This window comes from Elephas maximus, chromosome 23 (assembly GCF_024166365.1).
Source record: "Elephas maximus indicus isolate mEleMax1 chromosome 23, mEleMax1 primary haplotype, whole genome shotgun sequence".
Lineage (NCBI taxonomy): Eukaryota > Metazoa > Chordata > Mammalia > Proboscidea > Elephantidae > Elephas > Elephas maximus.
The window spans coordinates 55745934-55760639 of NC_064841.1; the positions used below are offsets into that span (position 1 = coordinate 55745934).

The 14706-nt window shown below is 45.4% G+C and overlaps 1 protein-coding gene across 8 annotated transcripts in view; it reads right to left on the reverse strand.

The window, feature by feature from the left end:
- The window catches only part of SPATA13 (spermatogenesis associated 13), a 207974-nt gene extending 197156 nt beyond the window's left edge, over positions 1-10818 (reverse strand). For 7 of the 8 annotated variants that reach the window (XM_049867142.1, XM_049867143.1, XM_049867145.1 and 4 more), the window contains exon 1: positions 10579-10818. The gene's annotated coding sequence lies outside the window, so the exon portion shown is untranslated. The remainder of the gene's footprint in view (positions 1-10578) is intronic. The other variant, XM_049867151.1, reaches the window with a different exon arrangement.
- Positions 10819-14706: the final 3888 nt, after the last annotated feature.

Below are 14706 nucleotides of genomic sequence, written 5' to 3' on the forward strand. Positions count from 1 at the left end.
CTGGCAGTCTGAATCCACCAGCTGCTCCTGGGAAACCCTGTGGGGCAGTTCTACTCTGTCCTGTAGGGTTGTCATGAGTCAGAATCGACTCGACAGCAATGGGTTTGGGTCTCTTTGATACTATATGTAGGCAGGGAGTCCCAGGGTGATCCAAACAGTTAAGTTTTGCCTGCTAACCAAAGGGTTGCAGTTTCAAGTCCAAACGGAGGTGCCGCAGAAGAAAGACCTGGCAATCTAATTTCAAAAAATCAGCCATTGAAAACCCTATGGAGCTCAGTTCTACTCTGACACACATGGGGTCACTATGAGTGGGAGTCGACTCCACAGCCACTGGTAAAGGTATGTGCCAGGCGCTCTTCTGCGCACTTGACCAGGATCAGCTCACTCACCCCTCACTACAGCCTACGGCAGTGGTTCCCAAACGTTGCTACACAGGTCATACCAACACCAATTACGTCACAACGTCCGGGGCTGGGAGTTGGCATCAGTCGTTTGTTAGTTTGTTTTAATACACTTTATTTTTTAGAGCAGTTTTAAGTTTACCAAAAATTGCATATGAAGTACAGAGTTCCCATATTGCTCCTTATCCCCCTGCACAGTTTCTCCCGTCAACATCTTACACTCCTCCGGTGCATCTGTTACAACTGATGAACGGTATTGACGCATCATGATTAACTAGAGTCCACAGTATACATTAGGGTTCCTTCGCTCTTTGTGTTGTGCAGTCCTACAGGCTTTGATGAACTGAATGCATAATGTCATTTTTCCACTATTTTAGTATCATGCAGAATAGTTTCACTGCCCTAAGAATGAGAATTCCAGAACACTTAATTGTGCTCATGAGGAAGCTTTATATAGTTCAAGAGGCACTTGTTCGGGCAGAACAAGGGGATACTGAGTGGTTTAAAGTCACGAAAGGTGTGTGTCAGGGTTGTATTCTTTCACCATACCTATTCAGTCTGTATGCTGAGCAAATAATCCGAGAAGCTGGACTATCTGAAGAAGAACGGGGCATCAGGATTGGAGGAAGACTCATGAACAACCTGCATTATGCAGATGACACAACCTTGCTTGCTGGAAGTGAAGAGGACTTGAGGCACTTGCTAATGAAGATCAAAGACCACAGCCTTCAGTATGGATTGCACCTCAACATAAAGAAAACAAAAATCCTCACAACTGGACCAATGAGCAACATCATGATAAACGGAGAAAAGATTGAAGTTGTCAAGGATTGCATTTTACTTGGATCCACAATCAACAGCCATGGAAGCAGCAGTCAAGAAATCAAGACGCATTGCATTGGGTAAATCTGCTGTGAGAGACCCCTTTAAAGTGTTGAAGAGCAAAGATGTCACCCTGAAGACTAAGGTGAACCTGACCCAAGCCATGGTATTTTCAATTGCATCATATGCATGTGAAAGCTGGACAGTGAATAAGGAAGACCGAAGAAGAATTGACACCTTTGAACTGTGGTGTTGGCGAAGAATATTGAATATACCATGGGCTGCCAAAAGAACGAACAAATCTGTCTTGGAAGAAATACAACCAGAATGCTCCTTAGAAGCAAGTATGGCAAGACTGTGTCTTATATACTTTGGACATGTTGTCAGGAGGGATCAGTCCCTGGAGAAGGACATCATGCTTAGCAAAGTACAGGTTCAGCAGAAAAGAGGAAGACCCTCAAAGAGGTGGATTGACACAGTGCCTGCAACAATGAGCTCAAGCATAACAACGATTGTAAGGATGGCGCAGGACCGGGCAGTGTTTCATTCTGTTGTGCATAGGGTCACTATGAGTCGGAACCGAATTGACGGCACCTAACAACAACAAGAATGCCTTGAGCTTCATGCCAGGTAATTCCAATGTGAAGCAAAGTTTCTGGAACACCTCAGAGATGGATACCATTATTATCTACACTTTTTAGATGAAGCAACTGAGGCACAGAGAAGTTAACAGCTTCCCAAGGTGATGCAGCTGGTAAGGATGGGATTTGAACTCGGGTTGTTTGACTATTGCCACACATTAAGAAATAATGTGAGCTGCTTAGGATGCACTGAATGTATGTTAAACATGGTGGGATAATTTGGAAAAACATAGCAAGAATGGTTGCACAGCTTGAAGAATATAATTGAAGTCACTGAAGTGTACATGCAGAAACTGATGAACTACTGTTTGTTTTGTTGTATGTATATTGCTATAATAAAAAATGTCAGGTAAAGGTGCTTATAGAAATAACATAAAATACTAGTATGCAATGTAATGCAATGAACAAAGGTGGGCAAAAGGAATTGTGAGGATATACACTTGGCAAAGAAGTATAAGGGAGGTGGTACGGCTATAGATTGTGAGTAATCATACATACACAGTCCAGCCTGTGTAAGAACACGGTTACCGCTTTTTAAGATTATCACGCAGCTATAATGAATAATGAACAGCTGTTTAAGACCTCCAGAAAGCCCATGATCTAGAATCGTGGTTCTCAAACTTTGGCGTTGTTGTTAGGTGCTGTCGAGCCAGTTCCGACTCAGTGACCCTATGAACAACGGAACAAAACACCGCCTGGTCCTCAAACTTTAGTATCCATCAAAATCACTTAGAAGATTTGTTAAACTACGGATTGCTGGGTCCAACTTCGAGAATTTCCAATTCAACAGGTGTGGGAATTACTGTTGTTGATGATGTTGTTAGCTACCATCGGCTCCCAACTCACGGCGACCCCAAGCACGGTAGAACAAAACAATGCTCGGCCATGTGCCATCCCCAAGATCAGTTGTAAATCAGGATATTGTGATTCGTAGGGCTTTCATTGGCTGATTTTCGGAAGTATATAGCCAGGTCTTTCCTCCTAGTCCATCTTAGTCTAGAAGCTCTGTTTGGCACCATAAACCAAAAAAACCAAACCCAGTGCCATCAATTGATTCCAACTCATAGCGACCCTATAGGGCAGAGTAGAACTGCCCCACAGAGTTTCCAAGGAGCACCTGGCGGATTCAAACTGCCACCCCTTTGGTTAGCAGCCATAGCACTTAACCACTATGTCACCAAGGTTTCCTTCAGCATCACAGCAACATGCAAACCTCCACTGACAGAGGGGTGGTGGCTGCATATGAGGTGTACTGGCCAAGAATTGAACTCAGGTCTTCTATCACCCCGTCCCCAGAGATCTGGGGTAACCTGTTGCCATTGCGTCAGTTCTGACTCATCACAACTCTGTAAGTCTGGGCTCTCAAAACCTATTGCCATCCAGTCAATTCCACCTCATAGGACGACACTATAGGATAGAGTAGAACTGCCCTATAAGGTTTCCATGGCTGGAAATCTATGGACTCAGACTGCTGCATCTTTCTCTCATGGAGCAGCTGGATGGTTTGAACCACCAACCTTTTGGTTAACAGACGAGAGCTTAACAACTGCGCCACCAGGGTTCCTTTCAAACCTGGGGTAGAGCCCTCAAATTTGCTTTCCTAATGATTTCCCAGTGATGCTGATGATGCGGACGTTGCAATTATGGAGATCACATTTTAAGGACCACGGCCCTAGGTGCACAGCAATAGTCATGAACGAAGAGCTGGAAGCTGTGGCCACTCTGTCTGCAACTCCCTAAGTTCACCAGCCTGAAGACCCAGCTTTCCACCTCTGTGTAAGCTGTGCATGTGTAAAGCCACCCTTAGTCAGTGCTTCCCCACCCTGCTCCTTCCTCTGCTAAGATTCAGCCTGGGTTTAGCTCCTCCCCAGGAAGCACCCCAGAATCTTAGACCTCTCGTGTGCCCCTATCAGGCCCTTTGCATAATTCCATCACTACTCTATGTTTTAATGATTTGCTTTTGCATGTCTACCTCTCCCACTAGACAAGAATGTGAGCCCTTTCTTGAGTGTCTAGCACACTGCCTGGCACATAAAGGGGCTCAATAAATGTCAGGTACACATGTGTCCTCCCTTCCCATGCCAGCACAAGAGACAGCACCACTCAAACAGATGTGACAGCAATATCCATACATTCACGTAACTCACAAAGCAGACGATTCATGGAGAACTAGAAAGAAGCTTATCCATTACATAAAAGCACTCCTTTCAATCAGGAAGTATAAAGAGAACAAGTTTCTTTTTGGGGGGGGGGCGGGGGTGGTGGGGTGGTTCCTAGGATGGACTCTTTCTCTTTTTAACTGTTATAAAGATATAGACAACACAACATTTCCCAATTCTACATTTTTCACGTGTACAATACAGTAACATTGAGAGTCCCAACCTACAAATCGGATATTAGATGTTGGATTTTGCAAACCCCACCTTTATTGCTTCCTCATCACCATTCACTTCCATGGCACCTCCTCTCTCTGAGCCTAACCAGCCAGACTTAGGTCAGACTGCATCCCTGGCCACCATGAGCCAGATCACAACATTCCTGGCCACTCGGGATCAGGTCATCGGGGAGCAGACATAGGCTCAGGAATTTGCACAACTTCCCGTACTTCAGGCCAGCCAGCCCCCCTATCTCTCTAGGTCACAAGCTAGAAGGACCCTGTCTTTCTTTATCCACTGCCCGGGCAGTCTTTTCCCTGACCACCAATGACCCAGAGCTGGATCTTCACAAATCGACTGCCTTTATAGCCTTTCTCTGAATTAGCCAAACTGAGCTAAGTGAGAGTTCCTTTGCCCCCTGTGGGTTTGCTAATTCTCTATGTTGGCTCACAAAATTCACAGATACTATAACTTATACTTACAGTTACCCATTTATTACAACCAGAAAGGATACAAGCAAAGAGGCATATCGGGCAAGGTCTCAGAGAGGTCCCGGCAGCACAAGGCTTCCACTGTCCACATCCTGTGCATGGATGTTCTCACCAATCCAGGGAGCCCCAAAAGAGAAAGCTCCAAGGTCCATGGTCCTGTAATCATTGGGGCCCAGTGTACATGCATGACTCAATGAATACACATGATTGACCGCCTCATGCCCCCTGCCTTTCTGAGGCCTGTTGCCAGAGTGGGGATAAAGACTCCCAACTCATTTGCACTCATTTAAGTGTTGGCTGGTTGTTTTAGAAAACCTCAGAAACTTGCTTAGTGTGACCAAATTATCATTTTAACACTAAAACACAATGGGCTGTTCATGTTATATGTAACAACATTGTCTATGAAAGACTGTGATCAAAGTTCCAATCCGGAATGGAGGAATACATCTCACTCCCAGTCATCCTCCCCATCTGCTGTGATACAATAAAAGCTTGGACATGCCCTCTCCCTTCACCTGTCCTAGGCTGTAAGCAAAGACTTCATTTCCAAGTTTGGGCTCTGGAAGGTGGGCTGCGTTTTGGGGTGCAGTTCGGGCAAGGAGGCTGTATGGCTTGGGTGACTGATGAAGAAATGGTGGGGCCAGTGATCTTTTCTGGTTTCCTCTTTGTACCAAAACTCTTCAGTCTTGTTATTTCAGACTCTCGTTCTATTTCTCTCAAGGGAGAGCTTGCCAACCTTAGGAAACAAACTCTGCCGCCATGTTAACGGGGGCTAATGGGAGAGGCTGACCCTTCCTCTCGCCCAGAAAAGATGCGTACAGGCTTTTTAGAGTTTCCCGATTCTGTGGCCAAATCCAGAGGAGGGACAATGATGTGAGCTTTTCAGTCCAGATCTGGCAAGTGAGGGCGAGACACAAGGTTTCTGAAATTGTGATGCTGTGTTCTTATTTATTCCACAAAGACAGAGGGTGGTCCTGCTTCAGGGAAATGGGTGGAGGTTACTGCTGATCAGGAAATCTTTCAGATCTGGTTAGATGAGATAACAGTCCTATGGCCAAGACATTCTGAACATTATGACCACAGTATGGGTCATTACCTGTGCCCGTAAGTGTTGACATCCTGACCACAGCAAATTGCTACGACCATGCAGAAAAAAGTACATAACATTGTCTTTCCATACTGTGGCATTACCACTGCTCCCCAGGGTTCTCCAAGGCACAGTGTGAGTCATCCACACGCCCGGAGTGAGGTAAATCTAGGGCTAGACACAGAACCTCGGTAAGCCCTCACACCCCCTACCCCCTAATCGCTCCTCTCGTGTTTTACCTGCAGTTCACCAAGCAGTCATCATCTATTTTGTAAAAGGTTCAATGGTAAAGTTTCTGCCTTAATGAGTTACAAGCTACTAGAAGAGACAGCCACATAGAAGCACATGAAGCTAGGCAGACCTGGGTTCAAATCTCCATCTTGCTACTTACTCTGTGGCTTATCTAACATAACCTTCTTGAGCATTCATTTCCACAAGTGTAACAGGGGAACAGTAAAACCTAACCTGCTATCCAGCTACGGTAATAATAATCCTCCCTGGAACCACAGAGCACAAACAATGACTTGAAGGACTGTTAATTCAAGAATTCTAGAAGTGTAAAAGAGAAGTTACCTCATCATATGCAATACACACGTTAGGGCAAGAAGGGCTGAAATGGAATGAGTCAACCATCATAGGTGAACAGTAACCATCCAGATTACCTGAGGGTTCAGGCGAGAGGGATTAAACAAAAGCGAGGATGGGGAGACTTGTCTCACGTACTTTGTACCTGTTATCAGGAAGGACCAGTCCCCGGAGAAGGACATCATGCTTGGTAAAGTGGAGGGTCAGTGACAAAGAGGAAGACCCTCAACAAGATGGAGTGACACGGTGGCTGCAACAATGAGCTCAAACATAGCAACAGTTGTGAGGATAGTGAAGGACCGGGCAACATTTCATTTTGTTGTACACAGGGCCGCTATGAGTCAGAATCCACTCAGTGGCACCTAACAACTAGAGGCCGGGAAGAGGAAGTAAGCAGAGATGGGAATCAGGAGAGGCGCCAAGGAAGGGCAGAGGAGGAGGAAACAACACAACCAACTTGCACCATCACTAGAGCATCATGTGGCTCTCGTCTTCACACTGTTTTAGTTGAGAGGCAGAGATGAAGAAAACCATGTAAGCACTTTGTACTGATGCATGTCTCTCCCCAAGCAGAAAATACAGTTAAACATTCCAGTTATTGATTTTTAAATTATCATGTATTATACGGCATGCCTCTAGACAGCAATGTACATTTGGTGTTCCTTCCTGATGTTTTGGTAATAAGAACATTTCTTTCTAAAACAGAAATTTATACTTCTGTAATTTCATAATCCCATTTATGCCATTACATGCCTCAAAAAGAAACATTTTCTAAAGGTGTAGCTTTCAGCAAAAACAAACCAACATAACCACTGAGAACTTCAAGCATGAGTGAGATCTTCCAACGCCTCTTACCTCAGGAAAGGAAGGTACAAGGTTCATTGTTTTCCACAGCACAGGCGAAAACTCACCAAGCTACAGGGCCAGGTGTAGCTACATTCTGTGGAGCCCTGAAACTGAACTCGGAAGAATTGGTGCTAAGGTGCTCCACCTGTCCTGCTGTGTTCCCTCAGATACATAGCTTCACTTCTCTGCACCACAGTTTCCTCATCAGTAGTATGTAAGGGCCCTTCCAATGAGATCAAAGTGTCTGACTTTACCAGCACTCTATGCTTCGGTATCTATGAAAGCAGAAATACTGGCCTCCAACTTTGGGGGAAGGTGAAGACTAACAAGGAAATGTTTGAACAAGGTTAGAAGATTAAATAATCAAACAGAAATAAACAAGACTCATAAAATCACACAGATATCAGGACCCTAAAGTTCTGCACAGCTGAAGTGAAACTGAACTCTCCAGGCATAGAAAATGGTAGCTAATGGTGTTTTTATGAAGCTTTGTTATGTGCTTCCTGTGGCTGTAATAACCACCGGCTTACACTATCTTGGGAGAAAGATGTGGCAGTCTGCTTCCGTAAAGATTACAGCCTTGGAAACCCCATGTGGCAGATCTACTCTGTTCCATAGGGTCGCTGAGTTGGAAACAACTTGAGGGCAACGGTTTAGCATGTATGAGGAGTCCCTGGGTGGTGCAAACAGTTGCTTGGCAACTAACCAAAAGGTTGGTGGTTCGAATCTACCCAGAGGCACCTCAGAAGAAAGGCTTGGAGGTCTACTTTCAAAAAAAATCAGCCATTGAAAACCCTATAGACCACAGTCCTACTCTGACACACATGGGGTCTCCAGGAGTTGGTGTCAACTGGTTTGGTAATTTTTAGTATGTATGAGGGCCACTGCACAAGCTCAAGTAAAACAGGTGAAAGTGGATTCGTTGGCAGTCAGCCCAGGCTTTCTGAGTCATCGGGCATTAGGCTTTCCCCACACACTGCAAGTATTCAATTTGTGCCTTCAAATGGTGTAAATTGCGGACTAAATAAAATGTGTCAAATAACAACTTTATTTCCCAAGCTGAATTCTATTCCATCTCTGAGTGCAAGAGGCATTATGAAACGGAAGCTCCACTATATGGTGAGAAGAGCGGCTCCACCGTTGAGCAGCTGTGAAATCTTGGGTATGTTACCTAGCTTCCCTCAGCCTCCATTGTTTTCATCTGTAAAATGAGGACAATAAAAGTACCTTCGTTTACAGGGATGTTAGGAGGATCAAGTAAGTTACTGCACGTAAAGCCTTCAAGACAGTGCTTGGCACTCGGTAAGAGTCATCTAAGAATCCCTGGGTGGTGCAAACGGTGAACACACTAAGCTGCTAACTGAAAGGTTGGAGGTTCGAGTCCACCCAAAACTGCCCCAAAAGAAGGGCTTGGCAACCTACTTCCAAAAAATTAGCCATTGAAAACCCTGTGGGGCACAGTTGTACTCTAACACACATGCAGTCACTGTGAGTCAGAATTGACTCCACGGTAACTGGTCATATTCATATTACTAACAATACTAACATCAGTCAAGAATGATGTATTCAATACTACTTCAATAAGAAAAAAACCAAACACACAGAAAGTGGGAGAGGAGAAAGTCCTGAAATTCACAGCACTCCTGGGGAAAATGCAGCTGCTCGCACCCTGCTCCTTTCTGACACTTCCATCAAAACCAGAGACATTTGAAAGTAAAGAGCTCTGCAAGGTAATAGAGGGCTGACTGGAAAAGAGAACCTAGGGGGCCCGGGGAGGGAGACGGAGTATGAAAAAGCACAGCAAAGGAACTGAAACAAGGTGTGCTGTAGAAGGCAGCTCCAGGCTGTGGCTGGGAAAAGCACTTGTTAGACGGGCAACATGCAAGAAAGGGCTGGGTGGGAGACACAGCAGGGAGAATTAAGAAACTCACACACAGAGGCACAAAGAAAATGCTCAAACTGGGAGGAAGGAGGACGGCAAATTCAGGAGCCAAAGGGGGTAGATGAAATTTAGAATATTTGATACTAAGAAATAGCCACGTGATACTAAGTGATGGAGGAGGGGAATTGGGTGGCAACAATGAAAGGAAAAGACCACAGCACTGGGAGGGTGCCTAATTAACAGGCAGTCAGGCAACAATGCACAGGAAGTTTGGGGGGCTGGAGGCAAAGAGAAAAGGTGCATTTGTTAGGAAAGGTGGAAGAATAAAATAGAGTGAATGTATGTGCCTGGCAGCAAGTGGAAAAAAGGACAGCAGTGGAACTGGAAGGCTTGGAGTGGTTAAAAAAAAAACCACTGCCGTCGAGTCGAGGGTTAAAAAAACCTGGAGGGGCTGGGAGATAGGTAAGACTTAAAGTTGCGAAGTCTTAATAGCAAAAGTGTTGAATAAATTCAAATTATCCTTCCATTGACCAATATTGTCGTCAAATGCTAGGACGCAACTACCAGGGTTTTTTTGTTTGTTTGTTTGCTTTAGTTTGTTTTGCACTTGGAAGGCAGTAAGAGTTGCACAGTCAGGTGGGGGCCTGGTCAGCCTGATCACCTGAGTTCGTTCCCCTGACTTTGGCAGCAGCGCGGGCTTAAACCTTCATGGGGCTGGCATACCAATTCTCCCATCTCATGAACAGAAACGCAACCAAACCACCTCTGCCCACTTGCCCCTCAAATCAAAAGGAGTGAGACGCCCGGTCACAACGTCTTTCTCCTGAAAGGAGAAGTTGGGAAGTAAGGCAAAATTTCCTTTCGAAGCTAAATTCTCCAAACCACATCTCTCTCAGTCCCTGGACTCAGTAATGCTATCTTGACCCCAGTAGGTCATGCGTGGCCCTTATCTGCTGCAGCGTTCACACTGCCAGAGGGTTACAGGAGGCCCCAGCCACCCCTGGCCACCCCGAACCTTTATCCGCCCCCCCGACGCAGTGCCCGTGTCTCGGGGACTCCGAATTTGGAGCGCAGGATAAAGTTCCCTCATAATCCTGGTACATTTCCTGCTGGAAGCTGCCTTTTCACAGAACATCAAATACACGCCCTCACCCAGACGCTATCGCCGGGCGAGGCAAGGTCGAGAGCTCCGCGGACCCGCGCACCAACAGGTGGGCAGGCGCCGGCCGGGATTCCGAGCGGCAGTGGGGAGGAGAGGACAAAGCGCTCGCCATCTACACAATCTTCATCATGTGTCTTCAGGCTTCCCCCGAGGGTCCTCCCCTCACCCAGGGCGGGAGGGGAAGGAGCCTGAGCACTCACCCGGCGAGCAGACGCGGCCAGCCCGCCCCTCTCGCGCCCTCCGCCCCGTCTGTCCCCGAGGAGAGCGGGTCCCCCGGCGCACTCACCTTGCCGCCGAGTCGGGGGACCTCGGCGCGCACCGCCCCGGGCAGCCGCAGCTCGGATTCAGAGGCTGGCTCTCCAGCTAAAAGATCAAAGACGCCCCTGCGACCCGAAGCCGGTCCCCTCCTCCCGGCGGGAGCGGCAAGCACGCCGGCGACTCGTGAGGAGCTTGCGCCCCGGGACTGGCGGGGCGGTGCGGCACACAGGGAAGAGCTCGGCGGCCCGCCCGCCCCGGGCCTCCCTGGCGCCCGTCCGGGACCGCCCCTGGCCCCGCCCCCGGCCCGGCTGGCCCGCCCCGGACCGCCTCCAGCCCCGCCCAGGCCGGGGAGGGGCGCGACCGTGTCGCCCGGCCCCCACCCCCAACTCCGCCCCCCCGCTCCCGCTAGGAGTTCACCTGGGGCGAAGGCACCGGGCGCTTGGGACAGTGCTCTCCTGAGCTCAGGGATACCCAAGGTGAGTATTTTTAAACTGCTCACTTCCCCAGGGCCCAAGCAAGGTTTGTTTTGACTGTATCAGTGAACCCAGTCCGAGGACTCTCACCTCCTGTAGCGGGCAAAGCCTAACCCTGTTCATACCAAGCACGACAGGGGCGAAGCCAACCCTTCTGCGCCAGGACTTGTGCCCCAAACGTCCCAGAACCGCTTCCTGATGTGCAGCTAATGGAATGCATGAAATAGAGGCAATCTTTTCAAAAGTGCACATTTGTCTGTGATTCATTCATTTGAGGGACTGTTATGTGCCAGGCACTATTATTATAAACATGTATTACTTATGAAGAACAATACCCGCTATTTTTAACACTGAAGAGCATATAAAAATTTTATACTACCTAATGAAAATTCAAAATTAATTTCATATATGCTTTTAAAAATTGAGGAAAAGCACATTAAAATATGAATGATAATTATCTCTGGGCGATGGAAATATAGGCAAATTTTATTCATTGAATCTATTGAAATTCCTCAAATTTTCAACAAAGAGCATGTATTTTAAAAGCATAAGAAATATATAAACAAACCTGGAAATTTTCGAGACATAGCACGAAAGGCTAATATCAGATGTTTCATTTTATAACTTTAACAAAATCTTCATGAAGTTCTCATAAATGTTAAAATGAAAACTATTTTAAGTATTGTCTTAAAAAAGGACATGAAGGACTAAACTGAGGGGTTTTAAAAAATCTCTTTAGAATTAGCACAAATCTAATAAGCAATTCTGGTTTTTCTTTAAAAAAAATCTGTGCCTCAAAAAATCATTTCTGCCTGCTTGGAAACCACTATTAATATTTATATATAATACTTTCACTCATGAAGAAAAACACAATACTCAAAGTCAAGTCCTTGGGAAAATAAGCCCGGCCCTCAGAAAAATGGATTTCTTTGGAGTTGTAAAGACACAGCCTAGAGTCAGCCGTGTACCACTGGGCAAACTCTGTACCTCTAGAGTTTCAGCTTCCTCTTTGGTGAAAATGGAAACAAAGGTATCGCCCTATCTAGAGTGGTGAGAGAAAATGGTTAGTACCTGTCCTTTAAGAAGCCCTGATGGAGCAAATGGTTAAGTGATCAGCTGCTAACCTAAGGCTGGTGGTTCAAACCCACCTAGCAGCTCCACAGGAGAGAAACCTGGTAAAGATTACAGCCTAGGAAACCCCATGAGGCAGTTCTTCTCTTGTCACATGGGATTGCTGTAAGTCGGAATTGACTCAAGGGCACCCAATGGCAACAACAACCTGTCCTTAAAAAAAGTTGTCAGGGTGTCAGTAGAAACCTTGAGCTCCTGGATAAAAGATATTTCTGGTTTTGGCCTTGGACGTGCTCTTCTGAACCTTGGTTTCTCCATCAGTAATCTAGACACAATAGTAGCTGCCCTGAGTTGTGTGGGAATGAAATGAGATCATACCTGTAAGGAGTTTAGAATTGCCTGGCCTATATATTTAAAAAAACAACAATAAGAACCTGTTGCTGTCAATTCCGACTGGAGAGCATGGGAAAAAATGGATGGCCTAGTGGTTAAGAGCTCAGGCTACTAACCAAAAGGTCGGCAGTTCAATTCCACCAGGCGCTCCTTGGGAACCCTATGGGGCAGTTCTGCTCTTACCTATAGGGTCACTATGAGTGGGAATCAACTCAAAAGCAACAGGTTTGGTTTGGAGCCCTGGTGGCACAGTGGTTAAGAGCTACAGTGAGCAACAGCTGCTAACCAAAAGGTCACCAGTTTAAATTCACCAGCCGCTCCTTGGAAACCCTATGGGGGCAGTCCTACTCTGTTCTGTAGGGCCGCTATGAGTCGGAATTGACTCGATGGCAATGGGTTTTTTGGTTTTAAGAGTATATACCCACACTAACCTGTGCCTACCTGGTGAACTCCAATGTACTTTTTAAGACTCACCTCAAGTTCACATCTTTGAAGTCTTTCCTGACTTCTCTAACCAGTTGTAGCAGAGTCGACTCCAACTCCTGGTGACTGCATGTGTGTCAGAGTAGAACTCTGTTCCATAGAGTTTTCAATGGCTAATTTTTCAGAAGTAAATTGCCAGGCCTTTCTTTCAAGGTACCTCTGAGTGGATTGGAACCTTCAACCTTTCAGTCAGCAGCCAAGTGCATTAACCATTGTACCAACCAGGGACTCCCTGACTTCCTAAGGTAGTGTTAATTAAGACCTCGGACACACCCTTGTTTTTGCACTGATCAAGGATAGTCTAATCTCCTTGATGACAGTGATTACGTTTTATTCATTTTAGTATCTCTTACAATACTGGGTATGTAAAAATAAAAATAAAAACCATTGCCCTCAAGTTGATTCCGACTCGTAGCAACCCTATAGGACAGAGCAGAACTGTCCCATAGAGTTTCCAAGGAGTGCCTGGTGGATTCGAACTGCAGACCTTCGGTTAGCAGCCTTAGCGCTTAACCACTATGCCACCAGCGTTTCCACTGGGTACATAGTAGGTGCTCAATAAAATAAAGATACTATCCTAGTACATACTGTTGTGTGCTTTAAAGTATATTACAAACATGAAGAATGAAATTAAAAAAAAAAATGATAGCTCCTACAATAAGGATTAGGAGCTGTTTATGCAGGCCACCAATTCTTTTTAGCTGATTTTTATAACTCTTCCCTTAAAGCAATAATTCTTTTTAACTCCAAAATTTTAAGCAAACCCCTAATAAGTATGATAGCTCACAACTGTAATTTGAGATGACTCTTGTGACCAGTTTTGAATTTTTACCCTGACTGAACTCTTCCATTTTGAAATCAAGTAAATTATTTTTTTTCCTGCTGACTTCAAAAGTGAAGAACATGTTGTGCAGTTCCTGGGACTGTAAAAGCCGGCAAGCAGGTCATCCACAGCAGAGCAATTGGCTTCTATTCACCTGGAGCAACACAGGAAGGAGAGTCAGGAATAGCAGGAGGAAATGGAATGTGTGGCTAATTGCCTCCATGGACAACTGCCTCATTTGCCATGAGACCAGAAGAACTGGATGGTGCCTGGCTATCGTTATGAACATTTTGATCAAAGAGTCTATAAAATTCTGATCAAAAGGGGGAAAATGTAGAACAGAATTTCAAATTCACATGGACTGCAGACCTTCTGGAGCCATGGAGGCTAGGCAAACCCCTGAAACTTTTGCCCTGAGATACTCTTTAAAACTTAAACCAAAAATAACCCCTGAAGTCTTCTTCAAACCAAAAAATAACTTAGCTTAACTAGTAAAAACTGTCTGCCTTGAGCATTATGCTCTTTTAAGATCTGTCTATATGGGAATACATTGACAACAGCAAAGATTAGATAAGGGGGCAATGGGTTTATGTTATGAGGAACAACTCAGAAGTGGAGGGTGAGAATGGTTGCACAACTCAAAGAATATAATCCGTGTCACTGAATTGCACATACAGAAATTGTTGAATTGGTGTATGTTTTGCTGTGTGTATTCTCAGCAACAAAAACAAGTTTTTTTAAGTGCAGGAGAACAAGATTTTTCATTGTTTACTTAAAAGTAGCTTTCGAATAATGAGGAACAAGTTAAAGAGACAATTGTAATAAATCTTAAAACAGAGGGTTCCTTTATAGGTTAGAATACTAACTAAAGAATGTTCACAGTAAACCTTTAGAACTGGGTAGGGAGGAGGGA